The sequence below is a fragment of the Macaca thibetana genome, chromosome 9, assembly GCF_024542745.1.
Source record: "Macaca thibetana thibetana isolate TM-01 chromosome 9, ASM2454274v1, whole genome shotgun sequence".
Taxonomy (NCBI): domain Eukaryota; kingdom Metazoa; phylum Chordata; class Mammalia; order Primates; family Cercopithecidae; genus Macaca; species Macaca thibetana.
In genome coordinates, this window is record NC_065586.1 from 53,634,442 (window position 1) to 53,652,553 (window position 18,112).

Here is an 18,112-nt window from a genome sequence, read left to right on the forward strand (position 1 = left end):
AGAAAGCTCCTGCAGGCCAGGCACAGTGCCTCACACCTATAATCCCAGCACTTTGGGAGGCTGAGGCGGGCGGATCAGGAGGTCAGGAGATCGAGACCATCTTGGCTAACACAGTGAAACCCCATCTCTACTAAAAAAAAATACAAAAAATTAGCCAGGCATAGTGGCGGGCGCCTGTAGTCCCAGCTACTCGGGAGGCTGAGGCAGGAGAATGGCGTGAACCCAGGAGGCGGAGCTTGCAGTGAGCCGAGATCATGACACTGAATTCCAACCTGGGCACAGAGTGAGACTGTCTAAAAAACAAAACAAAACAAAACAAAACTCCTGCAGAATTCCAGACTAGAAACTACAAGGGCCTGAAAATTACCACAGCAGTATGTAAAGTATGTAAGGGATGGAGACAAGGAGTCAGATTCAACAAATATTCAGGAAGCAAAATCTATAGATAACGAGGATTTTCTAATACTGTTTTCTTTAGATATCATAGAAAGACACTTCAACCTTCTTACACTGTGACCATAGGCTTTTTTTCTTTTCTTTTTAATTGCATTTTCTGCTTAAGTCGGCCATATGCTTTTTAAAAATTTGCAGAAGTGGCTGGGCTTGGTGGCTTATGCCTGTAATCCCAGTAGTTTGGGAGGCCGAGGCGGGTGGATCACAAGGTCAAGAGTTCGAGACCAGCCTGACCAACACAGTGAAACCCCATCTCTACTAAAAATACAAATATTAGCTGGGCGTAGTGGCACGTGCCTGTAATCCCAGCCACCTGGGAGGCTGGGGCAGGAGAATTGCTTGAACCCGGGAGGCGGAGGTTGCAGTGAGCCGAGATTGCACCACTGCATTCCAGCCTGGGCAACAGGGCAAGACTCCGTCTCAAAAAAGAAAAAGAAAAAAAAAAATTTGCAGAAGTCAGTTATTATAACTGCAGATAGTGAATCCCATTGGTACTAGCATGTACATTTTTATGACTATAGTTAAAGTTGAAAATACTTCTATCAGGTTTCATATATGAGCTATAAGATTACCGGGCATTTTGAGTTTTCTGTGCAGTGTCTAATCTTAATACTTCTCAAATTGATAGAAGCATTATCCAGTTTATCATGGACAGTCTTGTTGTAATAGTGGATTGAGTTTTATGTTGTCTTTTAGATGTTAGTATTTCATACCAAGTTATAAAATTTAATCTCAGAAAAGGTCCTAGAGGGTCTCCCTGTGACAAGCATTGACCCTTTTTTGCCAGATCAGAAGAAAGTCAGGGGTAGGGGCACTGTGGGGTCTCGGGTGAGCAGCTATTTACCAAGCAGCATGGAAGAATTCCAGTTTGTAATAATTTATAGCATTTTACTGACGTGTTCTAGATGAATATCCATTTCAAGGGCATATGTATAACACAAACGATGGCAGAAATAAGCCCAAATATTTCTGCTATTCTTATCAATGTGAACTGGTTAAACTCACAAATTAGAAACAGAAACTCAGATGAACTTTTTAAATCTTGTTAAAAAAAATGTCATTTCCAAGAGATAAACCTAAGTAACAATACAGAAAGAGTAAAAAAGGAGAAATAAAATATATACTAGAAAAATGCAATCTCAGGATAACAATATTAATACAAAAAGTAATAAAACTGAATAAGTCATAAAAGGATAAAATAATGTTAATTTGCATGAGCCTAATAATTTGCTCTCAAAATTGTATGGCTGGCCGGGTGAGGTGGTACATGCCTGTAATCCCAGTCATCTAGGAGGCTGAGGCAGGAGGATGGCTTGAGGTCAGGAGTTTGAGGCTGCAGTTATAATCACACCTGTGAATAGCCACTGCACTCCAGCCTGAGAAACATGGTGAGACACTGCCTCTTAAACAAAAATCAAAAAACCACACACAAAAAAAGTATAAAGCAAAATCAGACTAAATTAGAGGGAGAAATTGACAAACTACAATAAAAGTGGGAAATGTTAAATCCACTCTTTCAGAAATCAATGGATTGAACAGGAGAGAAAAAAAACACACAAAAAAACCCCAGGAGATAAAAGATCTAAATAACCTGATTAGCAAGCTAGACGGAGAGCTATAGAGAGAGAGAGAGAAAAAAAAGCACATTAAAAAGTGAAGACACATTCACAAAAATTGGGACAGCCAAAAAAACCTGTATATGAGGCCACAAATAAAGCATTAACAAATTCTAAAAGAACACATTTCCTCATGTCCAAGCAGTAAAGTTAGAGATCAACAATGAAATGATTGGTTTACTTTTATTTAAATTTTATTTATTTATTTATTTTTTGTAGAGACGTCTCTCACTGTGTTGCCCAGGCTGGTCTTAAACTCCTGGTCTCAAGTGATCTTCCCACCTTGGCCTCCCAAAGTGCTGGGATTACATGCCTGAGCCACTGGGCCCCTCCCCAAATGATTATTATTATTTTTTAAAAAACTGAAGTTTGAAAACAAAAAAAGAATGGAAAATATACTTCTAAATAGTCCATGAATTAAGCGTACAATACTAACATAAAAAACAAAATATTGGCCAGGCACAGTGGCTGACACCTGTAATCCCAACACTTTGGAAGGCTGAGGCGGGTGGATCACCTGAGGTCAGGAGTTGGAGACCAGGCTGGCCAAAATGGTAAAACCCCATCTCTACTAAAAATATAAAAATTAGCTGGGTGTGGTGGTGCGCACCTGTAACCACAGCTACTCAGCAGGCTGAGGCAGGAAAATCTCTTGAACCCCGGAGGTGGAGGTTGCAGTGAGCCGAGATCGTGTCACTGCAGTCCAGCCTGGACGACAGCGTGAGACTCTGTCTCAACAACAACAACAAAATCCAAATATTTATAACTAAGAGATAACAAAAGCATAGCATATTAAAACTTGTGATATTCAGCTAAAGCAGACTTTTTAGGGAAATGATAGTCATATATACTCATTAGAAAACAACAAAAGAGGCCGGGCGCGGTGACTCACATAAAATAAAAAGTTTTTTAAAAACGAAGCTTTATACACCATACTACTCAGAGCTATATAGCAAGTCACCATTTTTTACCAGGCACTCACCTTCCCTTACCTCGTGTGATGTTTCTATGAGCCCTGGGAAACAATGAAGCAGCGGTGATTTTATGGATTTTTATAGGTCACGTTGAAGATTTTATAGGTGAGAAAGCCGAGGCTCGGAGGATGCACGACTTGCAAGTGTCAGAATCAGAACTAGAATAGATCCCACACATTTGAACACCGAGTTTGGTGTCTTTTCCTTCACACCGCGTTCTCTGGGGGTGCCTGGGCAGTGACCCCTGCCATTGGCCTTGAGGATTAGGACCTCAGCTCGGGTCCTCTGCAGAGGATCCTCAGTCCCTAGTAGCTTGCTGGCACCTAGCTGGGGCTAAACGCAGGTTTGTTGAAAATTATAAAAGGGTAAGCCCAGGGGTAGCTAATTCACCATTCTAGGTTCGAAGAGCTCTGACGCAGAAAGGTGTATACATCCAGCAGGAATTCCACCCTACGTGATTTATTATCAACTTGGTATTCTAGGTATTCGCTCAGCCACGGAGAAAAATGGGCCATTCAAAGACGCTGGCCTTCGCGGCCGCTATGGGACTGCAGAGCTGGCGCAGGCGTCCATGCAGGGGGGCTGGGTCGGCGCCAGGAGTCCTTCCCGGACCAATCCCCCGGCCCAGAGAGAGCGCCTGGAGACATTACCACTCCAGGAACTTCACCCAGTTTCTTGGAGGCTTCACACCCGCGCCCTCAGTCCTGCCATCTCCTACGCCGCAGCGGGCGCCGCCACCGGGGTAGTAACCCACTCTGAGAGTCTTTCTGGTGGTGCCTCTGACCCTCTGCTCTTCAGTTCCAGGCGACGTTTTCTCCGAGCCGCTCTGGAGACTTTGGCCTGAATTTCACCCTCACTCGCGGACTCATGTCCAAAAAATGTGGTCCAGCCCAGAAAGAGAGCCGCGCCTGTTGGTGGGGGTCGGGGGTGTTGGAGCGGCCACGGAATATGACTGAGCGCTCAGGGCCGGTTGTGAGGCCGGGGCCAGGATGCCCCAAGGCAAGGCGCTGTTCCTGCCCGGCACCAGCACACCTGCCCAGACGGAGAGAAGGTCAGAGCCTCCCCTCCAGCCCTTCCCGCTTTTATTGTTCGGAGCGACTTTAAAACGCAAATCGGGCCGGACGCAGTGGCTCACGCCTGTAATCCCAGCACTTTGGGAGGCCGACTCAAATGACTCCTGGGCGGATCATTTGAGCCCAGGAGTTCGAGATCCGTGTGGCCAACATAGTGAAACCCCGTCTCTACTAAAAATATGAAAATTAGCCGGGCGTGGTGGTGAGCATCTGTAGACCCAGCAACTCGGGAGGCCGAGGAAGGAGAATTGCTTGAATCCGGGAGGCGGAAGTTGCAGTGAGCCGAGATCGTACCACTGCACTCCAACCTGGGCGACAGAGGGAGACTCCATCTCAAAAAAAAAAAAAAAAGGAAAATCGCACCAGCAGCTTGTTTGTAACAGTCAAACATAGGCAACAACCTAAATGTCCTTCAGTAAGGAGCTAGGTAGTGAAGAATGGTGAAGTGCACGATGGCGCGCAGTGTGCAGCGGATGGGAAGAACTAGGTCTGTTCGGGAGCGCTTCTATGGAAAGACCCTCCAAGATATAGTGAGTAAAAAAACATGTTGCAGAAAAGTACTGCAATATTGTTTTGTAAACAATACGTTTATGTAAACACACACACACACACACACACACAGTATTGAAGAGAGATATTTTGGAAGGACACGCCTAAGAGTGGGCTGGGGGAGTGGAGAGAAGAGTGAATCTCAATTTTTATTCATTTTTTGAATTTTTTATTTTCAGTTTTTTAGAGACCGGGTCTCACTATGTTGCCCAGGCTAGTCTGGAAGCCCTGTCTTCAAGCCATCCTCCTGTCTTGGCCCTCCAAAGTGCTGTGAGATTACAGGTGTCAGCCACCACACATTAAAAAAAAAAAAAAAAAATGCATACCTACCATATATGCATATATTACCTGTGTGACCTTTTAAAAATAAGCTTTTTTTTTTTAGAACGTCTTTAGATTTACAGAAAAAGTGTGAATACAGGGAGTTCTCAAAAACCCGAGTTTTTCCTATTACTAACATCTTATATTGGTGTGGCGCTTTTGCCACAATGAATAAACCAAAACTGACGCACTGAAGTCCATATTTTATTCAGTTGTCCTTAGTTTCTACCTACTATCTGTCCAGGATCCCGTTCAGGATACCACTTTACATGTCATTTTTATATCTCCGTGGGTTCCTCTTGGCTGTGACAGTGTCTTACACTTTCCTTGTTTTTGATGACCTTGCTAGTTTTCAGGAGTACTGGTCATGTATATGGCAAGGGCCTCAATTGATTTGTGATGTTTTTCTCATGATTACAGTGGGATTAGGTGTTCTTGGGAGGAAGACCACAAGCGGTGCATGCAATCAGTATGATTTACCGCTGTCGAGGTCACCTTGACGGCTGGGTGGTTGGTCAGGTTTCTCCATGATAGTTACTGACCGCTCCCTTCCTCACATACTGTGCGTGACCTTCCCCCCTCCACCACCACTGAGTGTTGATATGAAAGAAATGTGTTTGACCTTTTCAGTGTAAAAAGTTTTCTTTACCTTAAAGAGAGTCACTAACGACGCACACGGGGCTGGAGAGGATTTAGGAAATGCCCACCCCTGCAGGAGGGCGAATGCGGCTCTGCGCTGCACCGGGCGCTGCAGGGGGTTAGGGGCGACAGAGGGACCTCCAGAGCCGGAGACGTCCTGGAGCAGCTGCGCAGCCGGAAGCGCGCTGCTGCTCGCGGGCCCGCCCTGCCCAAGCCTCATCTCGGGGCGGGGCCGCGCTCAGGCCTCGCCCCTTCCCTGCCCTTCCCCCGGCGCCTGGGGCAACCGCGCCCGCGGAGTTTTCCGCCCGGCAGGCTCCTCCTCCCGCCCCGCCCTGAAGGCTGCGGCGCCCGCGACTCACCAGTGCCCCGAGTGCCCCGCGAGCGGGAGTGGGACACAGCGCCAGGCAGAACCCAGGCACCGCGTCCGGGACGCCCGCGGAGAGAGCCACTCCCGCCCAAGTCTCATTTCGCCCCTCGCGTCCCGAGTCCCCGTGGCCAGGTGAGTGAGGGTCCCGGGCCGGCCGGGGGCCTGGGACCAGGCGGCGGCAGTGCACCGCGGCACCTCAGGTGAGGCCCGGGGCTGCCCCGCGCCCAGCCCAGCGCGGCCCTGCTGCTTCCTGGTTGCATTACAGGCGTGGGGGTGGGGGACAGAGGAGGCGTCGGCGGGTCCCGGGCTGGCCGTGTCGGCTTGGCAGCCCCCTCAATAAGCTTCGGCGTCGGGGGCTGGCCCCTCCTGTGCGGTCGGGGTGCACTCGCCGGCCCCCCCGGGCTCAGGGGTCAGCGTCTCAGTCTGGGCTTGGGTAAGGCCGGGGGCCGTGACCCTGGGCGGAGGAGGCAACGGGTGGCTGGAGGGATGCCGGAGGCCGAGCCCCGCAGCCCCGCGGGGCCCTCCGGGGTGCGCGCGCTCTTTCAGGCAAGGCTGGGGGAGAGCAAGCAGACAAGGCTATCTTCAGGAACTTTCCTCCGTAACTGGGAGCACGCACATTCATGGGAGCTGCTACCATTGCAGTTTATTTGTAAGGAACTCTCCCCAATGTTTGAGAGAATGCGGGAGCCATCCCCGATGTTGTGCCTCCCTTCGCCCCTTCCCCAACTTTGATCCCCAGTTTCAGGAAGGGATTCCTGGACTTGTATCTCCCCATGGGTGCAGGCCAGGCCCTTAAGACTTAGAAAGGTAAAACGGTCTGTTGGTTTAAAGGAGACACGCGAAATTTGTCACCTAGAGACTTTGGAGGGGAAAAGTTAAGCCAGCCAGTGCTAGCCCAAGCTGGAAACAGTCGGCCCGGGGCATTTCTGTCTCTGCCCTCCAATCAGTGACCTCTCTGTAGAGATTGGGCGTTTGTGGTGGTTCTCCCATCTGTTCTCTGCCTTAGGCATGGAGTGGAGCTGTGAGGCCGAGCCCCTGCCCTGCCCACGCAACAGGGACTAAAGGTTTGCAGGGCATGCTCACCCTTCACTGGCTCTCTCATTGCTTTCCTCATTCCTTTTATGCGGCAGTCAACTGTTGGGGATTCCAGGAGGATTAACAGGCCCCCTTTCCTAAACGCATTCTTTGTGCTGCAAGGTGTTCCCTGACAAGGGAGGCCAGATGAGGTGCCAGGGCAGTTTGTTGCCCTGGCATTGGGTGCCCACTACTTCAGGCTCCTGCATACCTTGCTATCTTGTCTCTGACTATTGTCTGTGCTTTGGTTTCCTCATCTGTAAAATGGGGGTAATACTAATCCCTGCCTCACAGGTTTGTTGTGAGATTCAGTGCATTCACTCATTTAATAACCATACAGCGCTCAGGTACGGACCAGTCAGAACAGGTGGTGACTGCTGCACCACACTTGTGTGTCCCAGATGGGTGTCACCCAGATTAGCCATAAAGTGTGTGAGGCAGGCCTGGGTCATAAATAATCAGGTGTAAGGGTCAGTAAATAGTAGCAGTGGAAGGTTCAGCTAAAGTTGAAATGCGCTTCTCCTGAACCATCTTTCTGGCTTAGCTCATGCTAAGCTCATGCTGTCTGTCTTCCTGGAATGCCCTCCCTCCCAGTCTGGCCCAGGATTCTCCACCCTCCTGGGAGCCATCCCGGTGCCTGCTGCCCAGCAGGAGGGATGGGATATGCTCTGAGCTCACTCAGCCCCTCCAGCACTGACTCAGTTCTCATCTCTCACCTTGTGCCTAGTGGTTGTGTGGCCATGTGGCTTATCTCTGCCCTGTCTTCTGACTCTGGAGGATGGAGGCTGTTTCTGACTTACCTCTTGGTGGTAGCACTCAGGATGGGCCTTGCCTAATGTAGGTGCTCAAAAAATTAGTTGTCGTTAGTTGAACAACAGAGGCAGCACAGGGAAGTAGTTTCCCTGTGGTTAAAGTATAGGACCTTGAAGGCTGGATTTGGATAGGCAGAGAAATGTGGGGAGGGTGAGATGGAGATGAATTGGGACTAAGAGGTGGGAGTGGAAGCCCCATCTGACGCCTTTATGCATGATATTATAGAAAGGGCCCACCCTGGGTGGACGTGTCTAGAAGGCCAGGATCGATTAGTGATGCCTAATTCACGTGATTGGGGAGGTGATGTGTGACTTGGGATGACAGGTGTGGGAGTTGAGACAGAATAGGTTAGTGTGGGTTCTTCTTGGGAACTGTAGAATAGAGAAAAGAAACTGGTGTGGGCAGGAGGTGAATGTGGAACCAAAATGCATGCTGAATGCTGGAACATCAGAGGTTTCAGGACCTTTCTGGTGCACCCCCTCCTTCCTCCTGGATTCACCCCTCTTCTTCCTCTGTCTTTTTTGTTGTTGTGTGAGACAGATCTCATTCTGTCGCCCAGGCTGGAGTGCAGTGGTGCAGTCTTGGCTCACTGCAACCTCTGCTCCTGGGGTTTAAATGATTCTCCTCCCTTGGCCTCCTGAGTAGCTGGGATTACAGGCATGCGCCACCATGCCCGGCTAATTTTTGTATTTTTAGTAGAGACGGGGCTTCACCATGTTGGCCAGGCTGGTCTTGAACTCCTGACCTCAGATGATCTGCCTGCCTTAGCCTTCCAAAGTGCTGGGATTACAGGAGTGAGTCACCGTGCCCGGCCTCCTCTCTCTTCTTTGCCACCGTCTTCCCCCATAAGCCTGAAGCAGTTCCTGGCACTGGGTCCCATGGGGAAGCGTGTGTGCAAGGGTGTGCTTCACCAGCACTGCCAAGGAAACAGACTTTTCACTTTCTGTGGATTTTTCTCTGCAGCACTCTCTGATCCCATGACCCCCAGAATAGTGGGAATTCTGAGTGATACCTAGATAGGAAAGCTCTTAGGATTCATGAAGAAACTGAGGTTTTCTTGGTGGGAGTTTGTGCTTTTAAAGGGAATTGTTGCAATTCAGTGGAACTCTCTGGTAACTGCTGAAACTGTTACACATTAGGCTTACTGATCCTATCTCCTATAACCCATGAAATAAAGACCCACATAGTTGTTTGTTATTTGGGAGGATCCTAAAAGTACAGCCTGAACAGTGACCCAGACCACAGCTGGCCTTGCCCATGCTGGTGAGGAAGGAATGGGTGGGGGCAACCAAGAAATTGGGGGACAGAGTTCTCTGTGCTGGGTATCCTGGGACAAACCACCCAGCCACACTGAGCCCCCCACACACAGAACAGTTCTGGATGATAAAATTCCTGCCTGGAATGGAGAATCAGATGAGAAGATGTTTGCAAAGGGGTTTGAGATCAGTTAGGGGGTGGTAATGACAATGTTGATATAGTGGGTGTGTGACTGCCAGGAGCTGTGAAGCAGGGGGTGGAGCATGCGGTGGTCAAAGCTTGGTTCTGAGATCTCTAGTTTTCTAGGGGCTTAGGCTCCGCCTTAGCAGAAAAGAAGGAAAGGAAATTGAGAGGGAAGTCAGATGTCCCCTGCCCCTCACACCTGGGGGTGGCTGACTTGGAGGACTTGAGATGGGGGGAAATCTGAGTGAGGGCAGAGAGGAGAAATGTGGAGGCTACCCACGGGGAGGCTGGAGAGCATATGGCACATCCAGCCTGGGGAGTGGCACCGCTGGGGGAAAGGGTGCATGTGTCAGTGGGGAAGGAGTGGTGATAGCAGATGTGAGCTTGCTGTGTCCACTAAAAAGGTCACGGCTATTTTTAGGAAGTAGGTGACAAGGCATGTTCCGGTAGAACTGCTCATTACTGAGAACCCACTGTTGGCCTCACCCTGCGTGCTGTGCTTAAAAGGAGAGACCGCCCCCACTCACCCTAGAGTCATCCCCCTGGTGTCCCTGAGACATGGGACACTGGATGAGGACCAGGTTTGGAGGATGAAGAAGATCATGTATTTGGTTTTGGACATACTATGTTTGAGGTATCTTTGAGATACCAAATAAGCTGGTGGGTCTGGGGCTCAGGAGGAGTCTTGGCTAGACAGACATTTGTCTAGGTTGTGTTTGTGTTTGAAGTCATGGGCACAGCGAGATGGAAGAACTCACCTTGAACAGCTGAGTAAAGGAAGATGAGCCTATAAAGGACCCAGAAAAAGAGCTGCCTGAGAGGGGCCCAGAAAGCCAGCACAGAGTTGTATCCCAGGAGCCAGGGTGAGTCTGCTTCGTGGGATGGAGTAGTCAGCTTGGCATCGCGGCTGTGGTGAGTGACATGGAGAAGATGCAGCTGCCTTCACTGCTTTGGTGGGATGATGGGAGCAGAAGCGAGGTTGGAATGAATGGGTGAGGAGTAGCAGGACATGAGGATCTGATGATAGTAAGTTTAGACAGGCTCTGAAATGGTGGCTTTGAAGGCGAGGAGGACGTGTTTGACCCTGTTGCCTCGATTTACCCTCCTGCTCCCTTTCCAATCCCAGAAGGGAACATGTGGATGGCCTGCCACCGACATCCCTCCCCATGGCGCTCCGTGCTCAGGCAGACCTAGGTGCCTGCAAGGGTTTGCTCCTTTCACAAAATGGATTCATTTTCATGAATGAGTGAATGAGTGAATGAAGCATGTTGCCCAGGCGGGTCTCAAAGCCCTGGCCTCAAGCAGTCAGTCCCCCCACCCCGCCTCAGCCTCCCAAAGTGCTGGGATTACAGGAGCCACTGCACCTGGCTGGTATTAAATTTTCTTTGTGGCCAACTGCATGATAAATATTAACATGTTTCATGGGCGTGAAAAGAGAAAATAGGTACTCTGCGGGACACTGACTTTAGATAGATCTCTTAACTTCAGTTGCCCTTATATCCCTGCTTGCCTGGCTGTCAGATTCTGAGAGGTATAACAAAAACTCTCACTGTAGTTTTTTAAAGTCCAGCTCTATTTATATTTGTGGGAGTTCTAGCCTTTGAATTTGGCTTTCATATTTCGTGTATACAGGCTTATCAAGCTGATCTTCCTACCTTGTGTCATTTGCTGGTTATTTAATGCCTTTGGTCTTTGGCCTTAAATTCCATATTGTCTGTGTTTTAGGAGAATACGTGGCCAAGGATCTGGAAGAATCTCTTTTCTTTATAGTCTTAAAATTAATAAATAAGTGCATTTTATAAGATAATAAGTGAAAGGCTCAGAAATTTTAACGCAGGCATCAGAGGACATTCAAGCCATGCCCCTTTAGTTTCTGTTCAGCCTCACACGGAGCAGTTAGTAATCAGGTCTCACTGATGATCATGAGCTCCCTGTCCTTGGCTGTCCTGATGGTCCCCATGATAGCCAGATTTTTAGGAGGGGTGGATAAAGTGAGATTTGCTTGCAAACTCCTGGGACGTTGCCTGGGAGCCTCTTCTCTTACTTTGCAATTCTTGCCCGCTTCCTGTAGGTCCAAGGAGCGGACTGCTGTGCCTCTCATTTATGCATTTCCTTCCTCATTCGAGGCAGCAAAATGAGCTTTTGACAGAGTAGCCAGTACAAACACTTCCCAGGGCCAGAGGTCAGAAAGACGTGGGCCCCAAGTTGTAAGCTCGTCTCTGTGCTTGTGTTTTAAGCCACATAAACTTTCTCAGCGGGCTGGACTAGCCTACGCCTTGTTGTACCCTGAGATCCTAGTGAGTAGTTCTCCAAGTCCTGTGTTTACAGATAGAGGCAAATGCCAGAGAGAAATGGCTGGAAAACCCCTTGGCCTGCTAAGGCAGGATTATTGAAAAGTCTTCCACGTATGTACTTTTGAATTTTACATATTTTTTCATTTTTATTTATTTTGAGACCAGACTAAGTTTTGTATTTTTGGTAGAGATGGGGTTTTGCCCAGGCTGGTCTCAAACTCCTGGGCTCAAGTAATCTGCCCACCTCAGCTTCCCAAAGTGCTGGGATTACAGACATGAGCCACTGCACCTGGCCAACCACTGTGCCCAGCCTATTTTTAATATTAATATTTCCACCTCTGGTTTTTCTTTGCATTTATTTGGTATGTCTTTGCCCAACCGTTAGTTTTAAATATCTCTTTCTCACTTAAAAAAGTTTATCTAGGCTGGGCGCTGTGGCTCACGCCTGTAATCCCAGCACTTTGGGAGGCCAAGGTGGGCAGAATACGAGATCAGGAGATCAAGACCATCCTGGCTAACGCGGTGAAACCTCATCTCTACTAAAAATATAAAAAAATTAGCTGGGCGTGCTGGCGGGTGCCCGTAGTCGCAGCTACTTGGGAGGCTGAGGCAGGAGAATGGCATGAACCCGGGAGGTGGAGCTTGCAGTGAGCCGAGATTGCACCACTGCACTCCAGCCTGGACGACAGAGCGAGACTCGGTCTCAAAAAAAAAAAAAAGAAAGAAGTTTATCTTGAAAATGGAATCTTCATAAATAAAATTTGTTTCTCTTATAATCAGCACATGGTTGAGGGTGGATGGAGGTTGACAGAAGGCAGTGATAACAACAACAAACCTAATTGCGTGGTTTCTGTCTTTGGTAGAGGAATTCTGACTGTTCACATGCCAGATATACTTGATTTTATTCCTTACATCTTGCTTATTATTTATTATACTTGCATGTTATTCCTTTCCTGATTTTTGCTGTTTGGGTTAAGTTTCTCATCATCATCTTCCCCACGCCCCCTGTATTACGTTTCAGATTTGGCTGTGAATGAAGAGAGGATCCTCTCTCTCTCTCTCTCTCTCTCTCTCTCTCTCTCACTCTCTCACTCTTTCTTGAAAAATCAGAGTCGAAGTTAAGTGAGTGTTCCATGAGGTTGTCTAGGCACCAGGCTCCTTACGGACTGTTGTCCCTAGCATTCTTGAGGGCTGTGGTTTTCAAACTTGAGCATGTATAAGAACAATCTGGAAGGCTTGTTAAAGCATAGATTCTTGGACTGCACCCTGAATCATTCTGATTTGGGAGGTCTGTGATGTGACCTGAGCATTTTAATTGCTTACAGGCTCTCAGATTGTGTAATGCCGCCAGTCTCCGGGCCACATGTTGGGTAGCACCATTAGGTGCTTCCCTTACCTGCATGGCCCAAGACAGCTCACTTTCACATCCTCATGGCAGGCCCTCCTAGCTGCTAGGGGTCTGGGAAACAGTCCTTAGTTGGGGCTGCTGTGTGCCAGGCTATGGTGAGTGTTCTGTTACTAAAGCAATAGAGAACAGATGGTTGAGGAGGACAACCAGAAGTTTCTGGAACACCACCCACTGCTCTCCTGAATTTGAAACTACTACTGTGCTTATCAGTCTTGCTATTGGCTAAGCGTGTGTTCCTCAGGTTAGGAAGTGGGAATGGTTTCTCATGACAGTGGCAAGCCCGCAGGCAGTGCAAGCAAGGCAGCCTCTGTTCCTGTGGGCTGGTGCACAGACTGGCAAGCTGCTGTGGCTTTGCCGATGCCCCGAGAGTCATCTGCTGCTCCCAACCATCAGGTCTGGCATCCACATGCTCCATTGCTGCAGCCACTACCAGATCTTCCAGACCCCATGGGATCCAGGGGCCCCCTCCAAGACCCAGTGGGATAGGGGTTATTTTTTTGTGCTACCTCCTCCCAACTTGCCTTCTTCAACCCCAAATATGACACCTATGTGACTGTTTCTAGGAGAGTTTGAGGGCAGAGGCCCTTTGAACCCTCAACTGAGGTGGGGCTGATGTTCGGTCTCCATGGCTGGTAATATCCTTGAGAGATCAGAGCAGTGGTTGCCAACCCCCATTCTCTGTTGTCATAGGGAGGTGTTCTGGAGAGAAACAGGGTCATAAGGCTCCTGTGGAGCGGCTGATTCTTTTCTGTGTGGCTTGATTATATGGGACATTATTTGGGAGGCAGCAGTTACTTTCTTCTCTCTTTCCGCGGTTTAACTTTTGTAATTCTCAAGTCCATTCTCCAGCCTGAGAAGGTGGGATGGAGCTCAGAAATACGTTGAGTGGTGGGGGACCTGCCTGGTTCGTAATGCACTGGCCTGGAAATCCAGAGATGTGGTTCTAGTCATTGTCCTGCCCCCAGCCAGCTCTGAGACCTCAGGCAGAGTCCTTCTGCTCTCTGGGCCTCAGCTCCCACCTCAAATAAAATAAACTGGTTGAATGAAGTGATTCATGAAGGCCCCTTCCAGCTCCAATATTTTAGGATTCTTATGTAATCCAAATGCTAGTGCACTGGGGATTGACTTTATCTTGAAGAAGTGTCTTTCAGAACCTACTTGCTTAAGTTCAGCCCCTTGGTGAGGCTCCAGACGCTGCCGTTGCCACTCTCCCAGCCTGTCTTGCCTGGAGTTTCTCCAGGCTGAGCTGCCCCAGGTGCGAGCCCTCAGAGGGGAGGTCTGAGGCGCAGCCTGGCTAATGATTAACATAGGCTGCAGCTATTTTAGTTCCTGGTATGTGGGTGGGGAGTTGAATGCTTAACAGCACCTGTGTAGATTTTTTGTTTCATGCCTGGGAAAATACGGTCAGGATTGGTGGAGTGCTGCCCTGAGGCTAGCTGGCTGGCTTCGGTGACTTAATGGCACCTGTGACCAGCAAGGGCAGGACACTGGGGCTCTGGAATGCCCGCCCAGGGCCCCCACCCCCTTCTCAGTAGAGCTGGGGATGTTCATACACCCACTTACATCATTTAAGGTCCTGCCTTGGGGTGGGGGAGAGAGGGGAATGTCCTAGATGTGTCCTCCCTGCCCCCAGAATTCCTGGGGCCTATGTAATAGAGACACCAAATAGGTGCCACCCAGAGAGTGGAAGAAATGAGTCAGGGTCCACCGGGGTTCCTGCCAGTATTCAGTATGTGTCAGGGGCCTCACAGTGCAAGCCCTGTAGCAGGTGGTGGTGGGGGACAGGAAGAGAGGCCTGTCCTATAGCCTGTAGCACGGATGCTCTCATGGGGAGGCCTGGGAAAAGAGTGTCTGGCTCTGGCACTTGGGTGTGTGACCTTTGCATGTCAAGAGTCAGCTCAGCCTTGGTTCCCTTGCTTATAAAATGAGGATGATAATACCTATCCAATAGGGGCATTGTGGCAGTTAATGAGCTAATATATAGGGAGGTAATATGTGTATCTATCCTAGAAGTTAGAAAAAGGGAGCTTATTAGAACACTAGAGAAGATGGAAAACATTTTAGGACAAGTGCTGGGAGAGTTCCAGGAAGAGTGAGCATTGTGGCTGGGAGATCAGGGTGGGCTTCCTGAGAGAGATATGATATGGTTTGGCTGTGTCCCCACCCAAATCTCGAATTCCCACGTGTTGTGGAAGGGACTTGGTGGGAGGTAACTGAACCACGGGGGCAGGTCTTTCCCATGCTGTTCTCATGATACTGAATAAGTCTCACAAGATCTGATGCTTTTATAAAGGGGACTTTCCCTGCACAAGCTCTCTTCTTGTCTGCTGCCATATGAGATGTGCCTTTCACCTTCCACCATGATTGTGAGGCCTCCCCAGTCACGTGGAACTGAGTCCATTAAACCTCTTTCTTTTGTAAATTGCCCAGTCTCGGTTATATCTTATCAGCAGTGTGAAAATGAACTAATACAAGGTGGAACTTCATGTGGACTCAGGGAAGGCCAGGAGACAGGAGGTCAGACCAGCTAGAGGGACCACCTAAGCAGAGGTGTCCTGAAAAGGGAAAATGCTGAGCTGGACTGGGCTAAGGACATGCATTTTCTTTGCTTCTCTCCATCATGCATGTCCCTGAGGTACCTTCTGTTTTCTTGCTGTTCCTCAGTGGCCCAGTGTGAGTGACTCTTGGCTCCAGACTGCTTGACACAGCTTAGGATGCCAGCTGCAGAAGGGTCAGCCCATTCCCAAGTGAAGGTGTTCTCTCCTCCAGAGTGAGCTGCATGTCCTTCAACTTCCTGCTGCATGTGGCTGACTGGGGAGCTTGTCACCATCTGAAGAGCAGCCCTTGATAAGGGATATTTGGAAAGGTTTCCTGAGGCTTCTAGGCAGAGCAGGGGTGCTCAGCCATTTGGAGCTGGAATATACACTCTGTTAAGTCTCCCAGGCTTGAAGGGACTGAGCTTCCAGAGTGGTTTGTAACAGGCCCCGAGGACTGGCTGATGGGCATCAGGGCCTCTCCAGGAGAGGCCAGGGGATACCCTGCTGCCATCACGCTCTTCAGTCTTCTTCACTTCTCTTCCTCAGCCTGTGGTGAGAGAAGGGCCTGTGCTGGCCATTCATAAGGAGATGAGATGGCTCATCACAACTGGAAGGGCCCTGGTAAACCTCTACTCCTGTGATCACAAATGCAGATTCCTGCAAGGACAGCCCCCGCAGCTGAAGGAGAGAGGGAGGGAGGTGCGCAGTTGTTGCCAGCCCTAGCCGAGTGTCACCATGCAGAAATGTGGAACCCTTGTTGCCAGAGTTCCCGTTTTAATATTTTTGAAAGATTTAAGCCAGAGTCTCCCTTTTGCAGCCCTTTCCTCCCTCCAATGAAATAATGCTATTGAGCTCCAAAACCTTCAGGAGCCCCAGGTTCTGGGAGGCAGCATGCAGACCCCTGAAGCCCTGCAGGCGCACTCACTGAAAATAGGTGAGGTAGACGAGGCCGGGAGGGCTTAGGTTTGCCAAGGCCCCTCAGAGAGAGGCCAGTTTCTCAGAAGCCCCTATGCTCCACTCCCAGGGAACACATTTTCTGAATTCTTTGTCTTCCCCCGCACTCTTCCTGGGAGTGGCTCTTAAATATTGTAGTGTGTGTTTCCTGGAAGTGCGCTATTGTGTTTATCTCCCCATGTAGTTGGAAAGCATGATGCAGGCCAGGACTTTATTTTTTTCTTCCCTATCCAGGGGAGTCTAGCCCAGCCCCTGGTGCCTCCATAAACCCAGGTGGGATTGCTGTGAAGCTAATGAAAGGGAAGCTTCAGGCCCCTGGACTTGCAGCACCCTAGTGAGGGGCCGTGGGAGGGGCACTAGCAGTGAGTTCACAGAGTCCTATGATTTGTAACATTCGCAGAAAACTAAGATATTTTGTATTCTTTGTCCTGAAGAGGGCTGCTAACATTGTGTAAGCTTCAGGCCCCACAAAACCTGGACCTACTGCAGATGCTGGTACCAGTCTCACAGACTGGCTGCTAGTGTTTTATTTTAACTTTCCCCTAAAAAATATGTGCCTGTTTTTTCAGAAAGCAGTTGTAGAATGTAGTTCACCAGGCTGGTCAACATGGCGAAACCCCATCTCTACTAAAATTACAGAAATTAGCTGGGAGTGGTGGCGCATGCCTATAATCCCAGCTACTTGGGAGGCTTAGGCTGCAGTGAGCTGAGATTGTGCCACTGCACTCCAGCCTCGGTGACAGAGCAAGAGACTGCTTCAAAAAAATAAAAAAAGAAGAAGAATGTAGTAATATTCTCTCTTTTTTTTTTTTGAGACAGAGTTTCCCTCTGTTGCCCAAGCTGGAGTGCAGTGTCTTGGCTCACTGCAGCCCCGGCCTCCCGAGTAGCTGGGAGTATAGGCATGCGTCTCCGCACCAGACTAATTTCTGTATTTTTAGTAGAGACGGGGTTTTGCCATGTTGGCCAGGCTGATCTCGAACTCCTGACCTCAAGTGATCTGCCCACCTTGGCCTCCCAAAGTGCTGGGATTACAGGTGTGAGCCACTGCGCCTGGCAGAAGTAATGTTCTCTTTCTAAAGTTAGATAATAAAGGATGCTTATTTTATTATGCTTTATAATTCATCTATATGTTGTATTTATTGCTATATTATAAACATATTTTATAATAAAAAATGAAGAAAGCCAAATATGTTGATCCAAAAGGCTTATAATGAAGCCAGCAGTCCCGACACATCCTTCCTCTTTCCCTCTTTCTCCAGAGTTAACCATTTTTAACTCTTTATTTTTAATGAATAGGCTTATATGACTGTTTCTTAATTTATCAGTTTTGAAATATGTTGACTTCCTGCTTGATAGATTAGGAACCAATATATACATCAATATTTAATGTCTGCATTATTGTGACCATAAATTGTATTGTTCGATGCTGTGCCAGTATTGTGCTATGGTCACACATCAGGAGTACAATCCTTCCTGTCCCATTATTCCTCAAGTGGATGCTGTCCCTGCTTGGGGGCCAGATTTTCTGTGTATCTATTGTTCCAAACTGGCCTAGTTGCTCCCCAGGCCTGCTGCTCAGCTGTTGTCCAGGGACATCTTT

General features: G+C 48.8%; 2 protein-coding genes across 6 annotated transcripts in view; one reads left to right on the forward strand and one right to left on the reverse strand.

Annotated features, from left to right (window-relative positions):
* PLAC9 (placenta associated 9) overlaps positions 1 to 18,112 on the reverse strand; it is a 325,463-nt gene that overhangs the window by 250,260 nt on the left and 57,091 nt on the right. The window lies entirely within an intron of this gene.
* Positions 5,929 to 18,112, forward strand: part of ANXA11 (annexin A11) — a 46,726-nt gene continuing 34,542 nt past the window's right edge. The window contains exon 1 of one of the 5 annotated variants that reach the window (XM_050803450.1): positions 5,929 to 6,124. The gene's annotated coding sequence lies outside the window, so the exon portion shown is untranslated. Of the gene's footprint in view, positions 6,125 to 6,173; positions 6,193 to 7,178; positions 10,183 to 10,212; positions 10,232 to 18,112 lie in introns of those variants that run through there. The other 4 variants (XM_050803454.1, XM_050803453.1, XM_050803451.1 and 1 more) reach the window with 4 other exon arrangements.